At 43.1% G+C, this 17540-nt stretch overlaps 1 protein-coding gene across 1 annotated transcript in view; it reads left to right on the forward strand.

The window, feature by feature from the left end:
- Positions 1-4003: 4003 nt before the first annotated feature.
- LOC145401207 (uncharacterized) overlaps positions 4004-17540 on the forward strand; it is a 66372-nt gene continuing 52835 nt past the window's right edge. Inside the window, exon 1 of the mRNA XM_080273511.1 lies at positions 4004-4269. The gene's annotated coding sequence lies outside the window, so the exon portion shown is untranslated. The remainder of the gene's footprint in view (positions 4270-17540) is intronic.

Genomic DNA, 17540 nt, shown 5'->3' on the forward strand with positions numbered 1-17540 from the left:
AATCAAGTAACAGTAACACTCAAGGAACAGTAACAGAAGTAACAGTAACACTCAAGTAACAGTAACACTCAAGTAACAGTAACACTCAAGTAACAGTAACAAGGGCACTCAGGATAAAAGCATGTCCCCAGGGCGAGGCTGTGGTAATGGAGAGAGTGATTATTTGGCCCATTATGCCCCACTAATGGAAGAACTGTCACTAATGGGTCTTAGAGAGAGAGAGAGAGAGAGAGAGAGAGAGAGAGAGAGGTGGGGGGTGGGGGGGGTTGACATCTACACTCTGATGTCAATTACTTCACTGATGCTACGAACAGATGATTTTATTCAGCAGAAAATGGAGGGAGCTGTGGTGGTGGCGGCGGTGGTGGTAGATGTGATGATGATGGTGGTAGTAGCTATGATGATCGTGGTGGTGGTAGCTGTGATGATGATGATGGTGGTGGTGGTGGTGGTGGGAACTGTGATGGTGATTGTGGATGGGTGGTGGTGCTGGTGGTAGCTGTGATGATGATGGTGGTGGTGGTGATGGTGGGAACTGTGATGGTGATTGTGGGTGGCAGTGGTGGTAGCAGTGGTGATGGTGGTAGCTGTGGTGGTGCTTGGGTATATATTTCTCCTAAAAGGATCTCATAAAATCAAATATTTCTCTCTCTGCTTGGAAAAAGAGGCTGATAAATCCCCAGGTGGCTTCTTTCCACTGGCTTGGATCCAATGACTCGTGTGTGATGAGCGGAAATGAAAAAGGCAAAACTTACGGCCTGATATTACCATTCCACGAAGTCAGTTAAGTGTGTGTGTGTATGTGTGTGTGTGTGTGTGTGTGTGTGTGTGTGTGGAGGGGGGGGGTTGCTAGGAGACATCGGATTTAGTACAGAGGTAACAGGTCAACAACAAAAAATAAAGGTTAAGATCCACTTATTTAGTAGGGATACTGAGGAAATGGTATCTGAAGAGCTGGGTGGTTTCAGTATGATCACATCTTTCTTTTATTCTTGTTATCTGAGGGACAACAAACGCGGTTCAGGGGAGTCATCTCGCAGCGACACGGCAAGTAAATATTTCCCTCCACCTCTTCATCATGGCGACATCTTTTCCTTCTTCATTCTTGCCACCAGCGCATGAGTTTCTCCCTCTAGGGAAGGCCCGTTGCGCTGAAGAAGATGAGACAGGTAAAAGATGTGTGGACCAGATAATTTACTCACATACGCCGAGAAGAGAATTCTTGGATGCAGAGAGAAGACATTATTTAGAATAGTGAATGACGGACTGGATCCATAGGTGTTGCAAAGTTGAAGTAAATTGTTGAACGCATTCCAAATTTGGGTGATGAAACAAAGGCAACTATGAGAGTGAATGGAGCATTAAGTGAAAATTTCGACTTCGTTGTTGGAATGAAAACGTCTGTCATGCCACCATGAGTTTCCAGTGATTATACGGTCGGAGTATTGTAAGAAGTGAAAGGAAGAGCACAGATAAAGTGAGTGCATCCATAGCGACGAGTAATGAGTGAAGGCTGTCTTTTCTCTCTTTGCTGATAATAGTTTTGCTGGGAGATGATATAAAGAAAATGTAAAAATTCATTTAGAAAATTTTCCATCATTTGCAGGGACAATACTCAAAAGTGAAAATGAGCTAGAACACAAAGAAGGTGTTTGGAAGAAGTACGGACAATAAAGGTGATTTTATTACGCTGAAGCAACTAAGTCACGTCCACCAGGATTACTTTCTCCAGGCTGCTGCCACTTCCATGAGGGATATACACAGTTGCTGATGGCAATCTACACCTCAGCCGAAGCTGAGAAAAGGTCGTGTCACCAGCACTCCCAAGAGGAGACAAGCGACCTACACCTGTCAGTCATCGCGGCTACAAACTAGAAGAGAAGCTCATTCCATAGCCAAGGCATCAGCACTTACCTGGTGACATGACTAAGCCAGATGGACATGGCAGAATTAACTGGCAGCCCTCCCAGTTCGCATCTCAAAGCAGCCATCGGCCAGAATTGCCCACTTCGCTTTCCTGACATTCCCACTTAGCCTACATGTGCCTTCAGCGTATGCAGGGAGGTCAAGACACAATAGGACAAAGACTGAATAAAAACTGCAGCAAGAGCACCAAAGTAAAAGACAGCCCAGCCAGAACTATGTGTAAGTTCTGATCACAGCCGAAGTTTTCCTACAGACTCCGCCAAGCCACCAGTGAACATCTTATTTCTAGTTATGAAGAAACCGTCAAAGTGTAGAGGTAAACCCGACTCTACCAACCACCATAGGACAGTGATCGCCTGGATATCAAATAGACTGCTCGACTATGTTTTTGCTCTCCATCTTTGACCCGCCTCTTACTCACCCGTCTGCAGCGTCCATCCTCATAGTATATACCTCCCCCTCTCCCACCCCATGGCATGCTCCACCACCCACCACCACCCCATCCCAATCTACCCACCACCCATTCCACTTATTTCTGCTTTACTAAGTGACATAATGACCACGACAAACTAATCTACAACGCCTGTATTCGCAAAGTATCTCTCATATTTTCCTATGCTGCTCACCACCGTTCATCCGCAGTCCATCTCACCCACTCATCTCCCTCCATCTCACACAGAGAAGAGACTTAAATCTGAGAGACATAACCTGCCATATCTCTAAAGCCATTGCAACTCAAAAACCATTGCATTTTTTTTTTACATTTCTTCATAGGCTTGGCACGAGTATCTACATCGACCTAAATCGACTATGGGCGTAAAGTGACCGGGAAAGACGTAAACTGTCTGAAAGAGTTCTTAATAGATATACATGAACACAAAACATGGCTGATATGAACTAAAATAATAGCCTGGATCTAAGCTAACCTCAATGAATGTTGTTGGACCTGAACTGATCTACGAAGGCCTTGAATATACCGAGTGGAACCTAACTGAGCAATGTGACAAAAATGATCTGGGTGAACCTAGTGAGTCTCCTTGGTTACTAGTCACATCAACCCTTCAGTCTGAGTACACTTGGTCATCGTCTGAGCTAAACGGGCTTACAGATCTGTTAGGATAATGTTCTATACTCGTTAGACAATAGACAGAGGCAAGATTCAGACCAAAGCTTCGTTCAGATCAGTCCAGCTGTCTCGGAGTTGGGTCTCAGATTAGCCAGTGTTGACGATACAGCGCTAATGGGCCTCTTGACTGTGATCACGGTGCTGCTTTGAGAGAGAGAGAGAGAGAGTGAGAGAGAGAGAGAGAGAGAGAGAGAGAGAGAGAGAGAGAGAAGGTATATTAACTCAAACCGTTGTATTTGACACTAGCCTACGCAAGACTCTCCCCCTCCCTCGCCTTTCTCTCTCTCTCTCTCTCTCTCTCTCTCTCTCTCTCTCTCTCTCTCTCTCTCTCTCTCTCATTGTTTCCCTTCCCTCCATTCCCATCCATCATGTATATTTGACAAGCCACTGAGTAAGCAAAAATTACCTTGAGCAAATTTCGTTTCTCGATCTACCTTTTCCCTCGGCAGAATATGCAAGTAATTTATCAGTTTCCGTGAAATTTCAGGTAAAAAAAAAAAAGAATGCTCACAGGGAAAACACATTTATATGTTGGTTTTGTCGCTGACGATGCAGGCTTCATCAGCATCCTTGGGGGTAAAGAGAGAGAGAGAGGGAGGGAGAGGAGAGAAAGAGGGGGACTGTAAGGGAGAGGTGGTGGAAGGGAGAGGAGGTGGGGAGAGGAAAGAGCATCATGATCAATAGCAACTCGCTGTCAGACGCACGATGAAATCTCGTTTTGTGTTTACGTTATAAATTTCCAAAGCTAATTTACACATCAATAGTCGCCATAAGAGATCTATGCATAATAACAATTATCTTTCTTCTCAGTAAAAATGTAACTGATAAAAAAGGCGCGTAAATTTTTCAGACTCCGTACGACAGCAGTGGCAGGGCGGGAAAGCTGGATGGAAAGGGGAGGGAGGAATGAAATAATTTCTCTCCCACTCCTCGGAAACGTGGATCATGAAAACAATTCCTCCACTGCCACCACGACTGTGCTTTACTTGTGACTGTTACAAGTTGATTGGTTCTGAGTAGGGACGAGCGTTATCCGCGATTTGGTTTAAAAATAGAAGTGCCAAAAAGAATTCTTTGTTGCTACTGAAGCTGAACCGAACCACCGGTACCTGTAACCCTGGAGCACATTCAGGAGAGAAAGGATTTATCTACAGGATGAGAAACAAGCTACATGGGAAGCGTGTAGCTCCACCAGTATTCCCCATCTCGACTGGAAGGTAAGTTAAAGGTCACATGACAATACCTGAGTTCACATGACGTAGGCGTTGCTTGTCTCGTCGTTCATTATTGCTAATATGCAAAATTTCTCACACTCAGCTTGTGAGGATGTGTGGCATCGTTTGAGAGTTGAACAGCCCTGATGAATCATTGTTAGCATTCAGCCAGTTTCAGCATATTTAATTTTTACTTTAGCACTGCGTTCATGCTTGTAAACATTAACTCCTGATATACTGACATTATTATTATTATTATTATTATTATTATTATTATTATTAGCTGCAAGTGTCCTTCTCTTTATATTAGTCGTCCTTTAGTCTCGAATAATCTTCAAAACGATGAAGTACTATTTATTTTTCTATCTCCGAGATCCTATATTCAGCTTCGGAGAGACTTTTCGAGCTGAAGGAGGTAGAGATGGCTGTCATTGCCCCATACACCACGAGAACACTCCCCTAAGCTGAGCAGAACAATCTGGAAAATCGAAAAGTAGAAAGACGTAACCGTAGTGATGGGTTTAAGCTTATAATACGTGGAGCTTAATAATAATACGAATAAGAATAAAAATAACAATAATAATAAGTTGTTCGTGTTCAGTATGCAAGAACAGTGTGAGGAGCAATACACAGCGAAAGGTGGCAAGGTTAAGGTCACATTCGGCTCTGGAGATTCAGTAATACATTTTCCCCGGAGAATTATTCAGCACATTACTCCACAGTATCCTACTGTATGACAGCAAGGCAAACTCCGTCGATATTTAGATTTTACAAATAAGTTGCATTAGACTGCTAAGGTGTAATATGCTAAACAAATCGCCGAAGAAGAGGTGTTACGAAGCCTCCCATGCCACGGTGTTATTAAGTTATTTCGTCCCCTTGACTGAAGTTGCTAATGAGCCTCTCCGACCTAATTGCCCCAGAGGAGGTGGCACTAATTAACCCCATCATTACGTTAACTTATATTTAATTCTTCCCACGTCCACGTCATTTCATTCTACTTTGGTAAGGCCTCGTACTGAAGGGGTTAATGAAGGCTCCAACTGCTTCTCCTATTTGAAAGTCTGATTTGAATGTAATCCAGAGGTAGTGAGAATACTCTAGAATATACATACCTAGACTAAATGGGTTTAATTAGAAGATCCGTCACTTCGTCTTCATGTTCAGTTCTTCCTTCTGATTATGTCTTTTAGCGTTTTTTATTTTTTATTTTATTTTATTTTTTGCTACTTCCAGACAGCTTCATTCAGCCTGGGAGAGACTTAAAACTAGAGGGGTTAATTTTAGCATTCACTAGCATCTCCACTGTATTCTTTTTACTGAAACTTGGCCTAAAATTGCCATCTCTCCATCTTGAAAGTTGAGAGGGAACAATAGATTAACCCTGGAATATGGTACTAGTCACAAAGAAGTGCTCTGGAAAGGATGTAGAGCCGTAGCAGTAAAGGTATCATATCTTGCCAATGAGCCACGGGAAATAAACAGCAAAAGGACGACAGCCTGGCCAAGTTGAAGTGAAAAGCGTATAGTAATCATATAATTCCTTCCTAAGCTAAATTATAACTTCTGGAGGCAAGAACAATAAATTGGAATATTACGTCATCGGAGTGAAGGGGTAAATTGTCCCTAGAGTCGTGGCATTCATGAAATTAGCAGACCTATTATTTCATGTGGAGGAGCTTCACGTCATGCACATCGCCAGTCAACACGCAGCTGCCCCCACTACGCCAAAATCATGCCGTAGATTTGGCCGTCACGTAATTATCTTTATTCTCCTCCAGCCAACGCCAAGCAATTTTTATTCAGCTTTAGAGTGAATCATAGGAGCCTGTGTCAATACCATCACTATTTTCTATCAGGACAGCTCTGGCATTTATTTCAGCTGATATTTGACGGTTTTATTTAGTAACGAGTGTGTCATGCGAGCCTACTGAGAGCTAGTCCCACTCAGGCAATTATTTTTCCGTTCACAGGTACATGCACAGTCACATGAGAGCAGTCAGTCAAATTTATGGTCATATACAAGATGATATTCACGTTCGGCCGTATTCTCATGGCACTTGGCGCTTTCTTAACACTTCAACGATTTTTTTTTTTTTTTTTTTTTTTTTACGACGCCTCACCATCCTTTTGCATGTCACTGACGCAGACTATGTCGTTATTACAAAGATGTTAATAAGTATACGAGAGTACTGAGGTGTAAAATAGTTCTAGTTGATCAACTCCAGTCTGTCTGGTAGAGCAGACCCATCAACCGCAGGCAAACAATTGCCTCTGTAGGACCATCCCATGCAGTGAATCGATGTTCCCTTGCGGCTACGTGTGGAGGTTTGGTTCCCCAATGAACTTTGCGTCTGCGTCACTCCATGCAGTTAACAGGGGCACCATGCAGGCTCCACATCTCCCCGATATCTGGTTATATGGTTATCACTGGGAACTGTAAATGGTTTCTTGAGCTACAGCAAGCTACTAGGTTTGTCACTCAGTGCAGAGTCTCCTGAAATGGAAAGAGTAGTAGTTGGAATTGGAAAATGAAAGGGAGGAAAAGGAAGAACTAGGAAAAGAGGATGGCAGACACAGAGACAGAACGAAAAAAGTTAAGGAAGAAGTAGGCAGCACTGCATCAAATGAGTGGATGATGGTCGCCACCAACTATCACCGATATAATGTAGTACTGAGGGGTAATATATCGCTTTAGGAAGAAATGCTACTAAACTATCTATGCTACGAGAATACAGCACAAAATCAGTCACAGTGCATACACTTCAGGTCTCAGAAAGTTTGCTAACATCTATTTAGCATATTAGAATTTATTGTATCTGGTATTTGCAATTTGGACTTAGTTTGCATAAATATCATGCAAGGGGATATTAATGTGCTTTATGCTGAAATAAGATGGGAAGAAGGAGGTGCCTGAAATGTCCTAAGTCTAATCCGAGAACGTCTTGTTAATATATTCTTGCTTCCTCCAGTCATTTTTCAACGTAGTAAAGCTCTCTTGTATTGAAGGGGTTCATGAAGACTATATTTAACCCCTACACCATAAAATCCACCCTAATCGTTAAAAAAAATCGACTATTAGCAGTGGAAATGAAATGTAAATGAGGTTCGGGGACAGAAAGTAAAAATATCACGGAAATCACTTACCGTCACCAACATCTAATCTGCTACTGAATATTACTTTTTTTTTTTTTTAATGCGAGGAAGAAGGAACCAAAGGCCGCGTGCCCTCAGTTATTGTTCCTTCCAAGGGAAAAACAAAATACAAGAGAGAGCCAAATTCAAGACCCGATCATTTCGAGATGCCTGGACACACTGCGTTTGAAAGACTGGAGATCACAGGATACTGCTCATCGGGACCGTATTTATGTATCTGTCTATATTTAAGTTGTTTACAAGATTGCTTTTATATATATCTGTCTTTAGTCATAGCTCCAGTACACTTAAAAATCAAATTCGAGTTAATATTACAGTAAAAAAAGAAAAAAGAAAAAAAATAATGCATGCTTGAGATGTGAAGACGCTGACCAAACACACACACACACACACACACACACACACACACACACACACACACACACACACACACACACACACACACACAAAAGGCTTTCGTTCTGTGTGACTCACTTGCAATGATTTCCGTCCATGAGGTAATATTGGAGAGTGATTCGCGACTATTACGCCTTCACTACTGACTCACGACTCTATGCCTTCACTACTGACTCACGGCTCTACGCCTTCACTACTGACTCATGACTCTACTGCTTCACTACTGACTCATGACTCTACTGCTTCACTACTGACTCAAGACTCTACGCCTTCACTACTGACTCACGACTCTACGCCTTCACTACTGACTCACGACTCTACTTCACTACTGACTCACGACTCTACGCCTTCACTACTGACTCACGACTCTACGCCTTCATTACTGACTCACGACTCTACGCCTTCACTACTGACTCACGACTCTCACTACTGACTCACGACTCTACGCCTTCACTACTGACTCACGACTCAGCATTGTGTTGGGGGAACAGGTGCGGGGAAGGGCTTCTGAGGTGGCTAATGAGAGAGGAGGAGGGGGAACAGTCTCTATATTCATAAACCCTCCTAAGCTTACGTTGTGTTCAGTTTTTTTTTACATATGCGTTTATTCACTCGTACAAATACCACACTATCCATCTATCTATTGCCAGACGCCTTAATCCCTTATACGGGGTGGACACAAACAAATCGCCGCCACGTCACCCTGTCCCCCGCCATTTCACTGCCCTGCTCCCAATTCACACACCCCTCTCTCATATACCTCTCCACTCCATCCCTTCATCTCATCCTTGGCCTTCCCCTCCCTTTCTCTCCCTGCACCTCACTCACATACACTCTCCTCGTCAGTCTCTCACACGCTTATGAATAAAATCGGAGTGAATATTTGTGAAAAAATACGAAAAACAAAGCGATCTGTAATAAGAACTTACGGGGACATTCTTAGGCTTTAGGTTGGTTAGGATCTTATATAATTACGACTCCTACAAGTGCTTCTCGAGTCGTGTTAAACTAAATCACCTTAGACTCGGATTTACAAACAGACTTAAGATTATTTCCCCGTCGTAACTACTAGGATTTGCTTTTCCAGGGAGGAGGAGGATATAGGAAGAGTTTATGGCCTCCTTGCCTTGTCTTTCCTGCAAAATTAAATCGCCTACAACAATATTTTTCTCGTAAGTAAGATTTGTTTTAGCAGTATGAAGATTCCTACAAAAAAAAAAAAGAAAGAAAGAAAGAAAGAAAAGAAAAGAAAACTACTGTATATCCATTTTATTTTAACTTCGACAAAAATTTCCCCCTTTCCATCCTCAGTGCTGAGTTGTAAGAATAGAGTAGCAGTAGAACTTGATGCTAGTCACAAAGAAGTGTTATGGGAAGGATGTAAAACCGCAGAATTGCCATTTTCTGTTACTGTGCTACTAGAAAGAAGCTGCAAAGGGACGAAAATCTGAGCCAAGTAAAAGTAAAAATATTATTATTACGACATGGAGCTGGTCATAAATTTGTGAATCTGCCCGTGCTTAGATGTGTGAGAAGACATCTTGAAACTACCTCTTCATATTTTTCCTTTTTTTATTTTTTTTAATGTGACGAAGAAGGAACCAAAGGCCAAGAGCCCGCAATAACTGTTCCGTCCAAGAGAAAAACAATACGAAAGAGAGCCAAATTCAAGATCCGATCATTTCAAGATGCCTGGACATCCTGCATTTGAAAGACTGGAGATCGTAGGAAGCAGGAAGTACAGACAGAGGGAGACAGTTCCAGAGTTGACCTGTTACATAAATGAAGGACTGGGAGTAACGGTTAACTCTTGCATTAGAGAGTTGGACAGAAAAGGGATGGGAGTTTGCTGCTAGACGGGTGCTATCCAGGTGTGGGGCTGTGAGGTGTGTGTGCCAGTTTGGGGTTGTGGAAATGAAGATCTAGAAAGCCCTAACTGTTACTCTTCTTTAGACTTTTGTGGAAAACAGGGTGATTTCCTGCAAGAGCGGTGGAATGTAACTTTCTAATCTCTTTCGGTCAATGATGTATAATTGTTGTTTTTCATCTTGGCACCACCAGGCCATTTTATTCAATTTAAGGGACTTTTTTCTTTTTTTCTTTCGGTGAAGGGGCTAGTGAAAGTGATATTCATTTCCCATTGTCCGGAAAGTTTCTCCTGAGCTGAATATTGTCCCCGGAGGTAGAAAGACGGATGTAAAGAATGCTTAATCAGATTGTTTAAAGGCTGTGCTTGTATAACTCAGTAATTACGGGTAGGTAGGAATCAGTGTTAGTATGGGCACCTGCAGTACTTATTTCCTGTCCAGGGAGAATACCGAAGTGGCTTGGTAGAAAAGGGTTAGATAATAACAACGTGAATAGTCAGGAAAAATACTACCAAGGGTAAAATGAGAGAGAGAAAGAGAGAGAGAGAGATAGAGAGAGAGAGAGACTGACCACCCCAGCCCCTCGCCAACGGTGAGTTCGCCCTTAAAGAAAAAAGAAAAGAAAAAAAAAAAAAGGGCGTCTGGTTTTGCAGGCATAAAATACAGAGGCCTTAATATTCGCCCACGACTTTATCGAGTTAGTTGGGAACCCTGTGCCTTCAATGTATTTCTCTAAGCTGGAGAAAATCGCCTGAAGTCAGCAAGAAATTAATATAAAGTACGTGGAGAAAGTGGTATTTCTAGAGAGGTCAGGTGTATTAATGATGTGGAAAAGGAAAGTGTTGTTGGGAGAAAGGAAGCCGATAAGAGGAAGATTTTTTTTTTTTTTTTTTTTTCGCGTGTGCAATTGGGATTCTCTCCGGCATAATCATTTTCCCAATTTAAAGTCTCTACTGAAACTTGGTTAGTCCAGTTAACCACTTCAATAACGCATTTATATTTTATTATTTATTACCAGACGTTTTTATTCAACGTTGGAAGGACGTTTGGAACTGGAGGAGTTAGATGTATCCTTGATTAACTCCTTCACTTCTAAGGGTCTGTTTTAAGCTGGATATAATTTTCTGGTGGCAGCAGCGGTACAATATAAGATACGTCATTGGACTGAACAGGTTATTGAGATCACCTGTATACCACATCTCCCCACCTGTATCAGTCCCACTCTCAGCATGTTCCTTGATTAACCTGCCTATGCACCAACACAGCACAGTATTTTGGCCTGATCATCACCGAGGCGGTCAGAGTGGAGACAATGTAGTGACCAGGAAAAAAATGATACACACACTCGTTAGCCACAGTTCTGCTCACACTTTAATATTACCTTTGGCTGGAGAAAATTGTAGCTAGAGTGTCAAACCGAACAAAGACCCCTTGACCTCTTAAGCTGGCAGTTCGAAGCTTCATTAGACTCCGTGAAATACGCTTCACAATGGCACTGTTACTCTTGCCCTATAGATAGGCTTCGAATCACCAACAACGGGTCTTCATTGTGTGTGAAACTCAAGGTATCACTTCCTTCCAGCCAGACGTTCGGGTTGACGATGACCACAGACTATAGATCACCAGTTCACATTAGTTCTGTGCCTTGTTAGTGGAGAAAACATGACTACTATTTTCACCTTAACTTGGCCTAAAATTGGTACCTCCCCATCTTAAATGCCGAGTTGTAACAAATAATTAACACTAGATTATGATATTAGTCAAAACGATGTGCTGTGACAAGGATGTAGAGGTGTATTATTATTTTTTTCTGCCACTGAGTTACGGGAAATAAACCGCAAAAGGACGAAAATCTGGGCCAAGTTATAATAAAAACACTATAGCACAAACTCTGGTGATGCTGCGGCGGTGTACCTTAAAATCCAGGAAGTGAATGGTGGATATCTCTTCGTACCTGCACCTTGCTGGATGGGGGAGGTGCGGTAGGTGAAGACAGACAGGTAGATGGTTCCAGGCTGAGGTAGAGTGTATTTTTTGGTACTGGAAGTGTGAGGGTAGGGGAGTGCATGGAAATAGGTGAGGAGGGTATATAGCAATCATATTCCAGGTTATTTGATAATTATTTTCATGCATACTCACCTGTAACTGACTGCATAGGTTATATTCCAATTGTGTGAGTCTTGTATACAACCACACAGTATATCACGCAGTAAGTTACACACACACACACACACATATGCATATACACATAAGCATAAACACACATTCAAACTCATACATACCTCCCCCCCTCTCTCTTTCTCTCTCTCTCTCTGTTTGTATGTGTGTGTGTGTGTGTGTGTGTGTGTGTGTGTGTGTGTGTGTGTGTGTGTGTGTGTTCTCTTACTAGGCGATTATACTGAAATAAGTGAATTACCTCCATCACAAACTTTTTTAATATTGAGTTGTTAGCATAATACGTAATCCTGTAATCCGCCTGCTGGATTTTAGATGATTGAGTCTCTTTTATACTCACGTGACTCATAAATTCATGGTCATTCACACGTTCATAATGTCACACGTACACGGTCAGTGCACTAGTTGCTGGCCATCACAGTGTTATAATGCCACACACACACACACACACACACACACACACACACACACACACACACACACACACACACACACACACACACACACACACACACACACACACACACACACACACACACACACGGTCATTCACAGTTTGATCATGTCACGCTTTAGGAGTCACTGACATGGCCATAAAAAGAGATGGATAACGGTAATGGACAGTCACTGATTTGACGATAACCTCATTTATCGGAGTATTTCGCTTATGTTTACGTTGAACCCTTCCATTTACGTTTGCAATTACGGTTACGTTTAGAGATCATTAGCCATACTCGAAATGAAAGGATCTTGAATTTGGCTCTCTTCTGTTTTGTATTTGTTTTGTTTTTTTTCTTGGAAGGAACGGTTTGCGGGCTCCTGGCCTTTGGTTCGTTCTTCCTTGCATTACAAATAAATGCTAGCAGGTGGGGGTCGCTTCACCTTATGGCAGCTCTCTGTGTGTGCAATCTTGAGCCATGTCCCCGCTCAGTCTTGTATCCCTACCACACAGGACCTCACCCCACGTCTCCATTCGTCGTTTGTAAAGGCTCCAGTGTGCTTGCATGCGTCGGCCTTGGTCACCTAATGCTTGCCCCCCATGCTGCTCGATCTCTGGCAGCTTCTCTGTTCAGTCCCTTATCTCCACTGTATTTTATTTTCTTATCAGTTTTTCATTTTATTCACGGTATTAATTTTACTTTCAGACGCATTGTTTTCTTCAACTTAGAAAGGATCTTATTAACTGAAAGGGTCATTGAAGGTTTTATCTTACCTGTGCAGGTGGAAAAGTCTCTCTTAAAATAAATACATAAATAAATAAATAGATAAATAAATAAAATAAACACGAAATCGGAGTGAAAGGGTTAAGGCAAATTACAAGCATTATTATATAGATCATCATCATCATCACCACCATCCTCCTCCTCCTCCTCCTCATCCTCCTCATCATCATCCTCATCATCATCACCTCCATCCTCACTGTCATCATCACCACCATCCTCACTATCATCCTCATCATTACCTCCATCCTCATCATTACCTCCATCCTCATCATTACCTCCATCCTCACTGTCATCAAACCACCACCACCACCATCATCATTATCATCATCAACAATATCATCACCTCCATCCTCACTGTCATCATCATCACCATCCTCACTGTCATCACCACCACCGCCACCACCATCCTCACTATCATCATCACCGTCATCATCATCATCATCACCCAAATTTCTATTGAAAAAAGGGGGCGGGTAGGATCCAGAAACCCACCAGATTATCTTAATATTGAAAATGTTAATCAGCTGCTCTGTATTCATGACTTACACACACACACACACACACACACACACACACACACACACACACACACACACACACACACACACACACACACACACACACACACACACACACACACACACACACACACACACACACACACACACACACACACACACACACATACACACACACACAGAGTGAGACGAGCACAGACGAAGACGTATAGGGGAAATAAATGGAAACACACACACACACACACACACACACACACACACACACACACACACACACACACACACACACACACACACACACATTAACCTTTAGCAGAGCCCTTTTATTCGCACCAGGCCAGTGACCACCATAACTTTCCTCCTACCTTCACTCAGTGCTCACCTGTTTACATATATTAATAATTAGGTCACAGGTGTAAATACATATGCTGTGCCAGGTTATACAGAAGCAGGACAAGAAACCATATAAACTCTCTCTCTCTCTCTCTCTCTCTCTCTCTCTCTCTCTCTCTCTCTCTCACACACACACAAATCTTAACTCAGTATTACCCTTCCAGTGTTACCTGTTATCATCACTTCATCACTAAATCAATGTAATTTAAAGGAGAGAGAGAGAGAGAGAGAGAGAGAGAGAGAGAGAGAGAGAGAGAGAGAGAGAGAGGAGGGGTGGGGGAGAGAGTTATATACTTAGACAAACAGAGGGAGCCAGGCAGGCAGACCGACAATTACAAAGACAACAATCAGAAAGAGACTAACAGAGAGAGAGAGAGAGAGAGAGAGAGAGAGAGAGAATCAGCCAGACAAACAGACAAACAAAGAGAGCGAGACAAGAAGACAGACAGACAAACAGAAAAGTAAGCAGACGAACAAGGAGAGAGAGAGAGAGAGAGAGAGGGAGAGAGAGATTCCTTCCGACGCATCCTTCCTCCACCAGTTAAAGGGGAGGGACTAAACCATGAGGGAGGGAGGGAGAGACGGGGAGGGGTTCAGGCTAGACAGGGTGAGCCAGGTCTGGGTGGGGTTCAGTTCATGTAGGGGGAGTGTGTGGGAGGGTTCAGTTCAATTAAAAGGTGGGTTCAGTCCAGAGAGAGTTGTTAGTGGGGGACCGACGGACTGAGCCGCCTCTAGAAATACTTCCTTGCGCAAAAATCAACCCATTCAGAACTTACATGCCCTCGAAGACCATTGATAAAAATAAATCAGTTGTATTAGTATTGGTCTTTTTAGTGTGTGTGTGTGTGTGTGTGTGTGTGTGTGTGTGTGTGTGTGTGTGTGTGTGTGTAACTTTACCCTTAAACTGCGACATACATATTTTGCGTCTTTCCTTGATTAACCTCTGATGAAAAGTCCGTATTCTTGTCCGTTAAGAAAGCTCCCTAACAGATTCTCCTAAGCGATTTATTTTGCTTATTACACCTTACTGTTGTCCTCTGTTGCATAAATCCTTCCAGTATCGCCACACTCTGCATAAATACCCACACAGAAGACAATGAACCAGCCAGATCCAAAAATAAATCGCTAAGGAGGTGAAGATGGGAATATCATGAAATAAATGTGGACAACCTGACAGCAATTTAAAGATCAAAGCTGGAGCATCATAGAAAGAGAGAGAGAGAGAGAGAGAGAGAGAGAGAGAGAGAGAGAGAGAGAGAGAGAGAGGAAAGCCTAAGAAAGTATTAAAAGCTTTGTTTATTTTCCTTGTTGCACAGATGTCGCCTTTGCATTCTCGTTGCATACAGCACTCCGTAGCACCTTTTTATTAGTGATTTATTATGCATTTGACACTTTGTTATAACTACCTCGAAGAGCAAGAGTGGGACTTTTGTTTTGTTTCTCTCTCTCTCTCTCTCTCTCTCTCTCTCTCTCTCACACACACACACACACACACACACACACACACACAGCCAATCCGTGTACGTCTCCTGTAAGCAGTTAGTTCAGGACACGTTTAATTATCCACTTAGATCTGTCAACACTTATACCCCCTTGTAAGCCAGAGAGAGAGAGAGAGAGAGAGAAGGGGGGAGGGGGAGAGGGAGTGTGTATAATTGCATGTTTGTATTAGTGTGTGTGGAGAGAGAGAGAGAGAGAGAGAGAGAGAATATATTAGTGTGTGTGTGTGTGTGTGTGTGTGTGTGTGTGTGTGTGTGTGTGTGTGTGTGTGTGTGTGTGTGTGTGTGTGTGTGTGTGTGTGTGTGTGTGTGTGTGGCGACAGTGTAAACCACGGTAATGGGGAGCTGAGAGGTGAAGTGGCGACGATCATTAATCTGAATATTTATGAGGCTTCTTCGATAGCGGGGGCAGGGGGCAACAAGGAGAGAGAGAGAGAGAGAGAGAGAGAGGAAATGGCGAGTCTCGGAAAAATATGGTATGGATGTGGGGAGAGGAAGATGATGATGGAGAGGAGGTAAGAGGGAGAGATGAAGGTGGAGGGAAAGAAACGTGGTGTGTGTGTGTGTGTGTGTGTGTGTGTGTGTGTGTGTGTGTGAGAGAGAGAGAGAGAGAGAGAGAGAGAGAGAGAGAGAGTGAGAGAGAGAGGGAAGGAGGGGAAATGAGGAATAATGTTTTGGGTGTGAGGGAAGGAGGGGAAAACGAAGGACTGTATGGAAGGAGGGAGGGAGAGGTGGTAAACATAAGGATGGGAGGGAAAGCTAGAAGCAGGAATGAAGGGAAGGAGGAAAGGAAGGAGGGAGGTAAAGAAGAGTAGGAGAGAATGATGGAGGAAGGGAGGGAAGGAAGGAAGATGAGTAAGAAGAAGGATAGGAAGGAGAGAGGGAGCAATAGGGATAAGGGAAGGGAGAGATGGAGGAAAGGAAGGAGGAGGAAAAGAAGAGGAGTAGAAAGGGATGTAGGCAGGGGAAAGGAAGGCAGGAATGAACAATAGGAATGATGGAGAGAGACAGATGGAGGGAGAGATATGCAGATGGAGGAAGGGAGGAAAGGAAGAGGATAAAAGAAAGGGTAAGAGGAAAAGATGGAGAGAGGAAGGGAGGAACAAGCATAGAAATGGAGGCAGTAAAAGAGAGAGGAGGAAGGAAGGAAGACTAATGGGTAAGAAGACGAGGAAGAAAAGAGAAGAGTATTAGGGAGAAGAGAGAAAGCAAGGGAGGAGATGGAAGAACTGAGGAAAGGAAAAATGAGGAGGGATGTTTGGAGAAAGAGTGAGAGGAAGAAGGACGGGAGGGAAGGAGAAAGGAAGAGAGGAGAAAAGGAGGAAGGAGGAGTTGGAGAAGATGAGGAACGTAGAAAACAATGAAATGGATAGAGAGGAAGATATATGGGAGGGTGAAAATGGAGAGAGAGAGAGAGAGAGAGAGAGAGAGAGAGAGAGAGAGAGAGAGAGGAAATGGCGAGTCTGAAAAATATGGTATGGATGTGAGGAGAGGAAGATGATGATGGAGAGGAGGTAAGAGGGAGAGATGAAGGTGGAGGGAAAGAAACGTGGTGTGTGTGTGTGTGTGTGTGTGTGAGAGAGAGAGAGAGAGAGAGAGATGAAGGAGGGAAGGAGAAGACAAGAGGTGTGAAGGCAGGCAGGGAGGAAAGAGAGACTAACTGAATGAAAAGGGGAAGGAGGAAGCCGAGGAAAAACGCTGATGAAGGGATAATGGAAGAAGGAGAGAGAGAGAGAGAGAGAGAGAGAGAGAGAGTTGAGAGATCACCTGTATCTAAATTTCCATCCCCATACTCTCAACTGGAAGGCTGTATACCCACCATTCTCGATATACACGAAGGACTTGAAGCAAATCCAACGTCCTTAGAGACTCGTTTTCTTCTGGGTTTCTGGGACGGTTTTTATGGTTCTCTGTGGTGAGCGAGGAAGTAGTTCAGATTTATTCCTTATGCTGTGAAGTCGCTGGGGTGAAAATAGCGTCCTCTGGAACTCCACACTCATGGAAAGCACGCCGTCTGAAAATTAGCCTATTATACCTGAAGTACCC

This window comes from Coenobita brevimanus, chromosome 55 (assembly GCF_032717465.1).
Source record: "Coenobita brevimanus isolate Jiangsu-jjx chromosome 55, ASM3271746v2, whole genome shotgun sequence".
Taxonomy (NCBI): domain Eukaryota; kingdom Metazoa; phylum Arthropoda; class Malacostraca; order Decapoda; family Coenobitidae; genus Coenobita; species Coenobita brevimanus.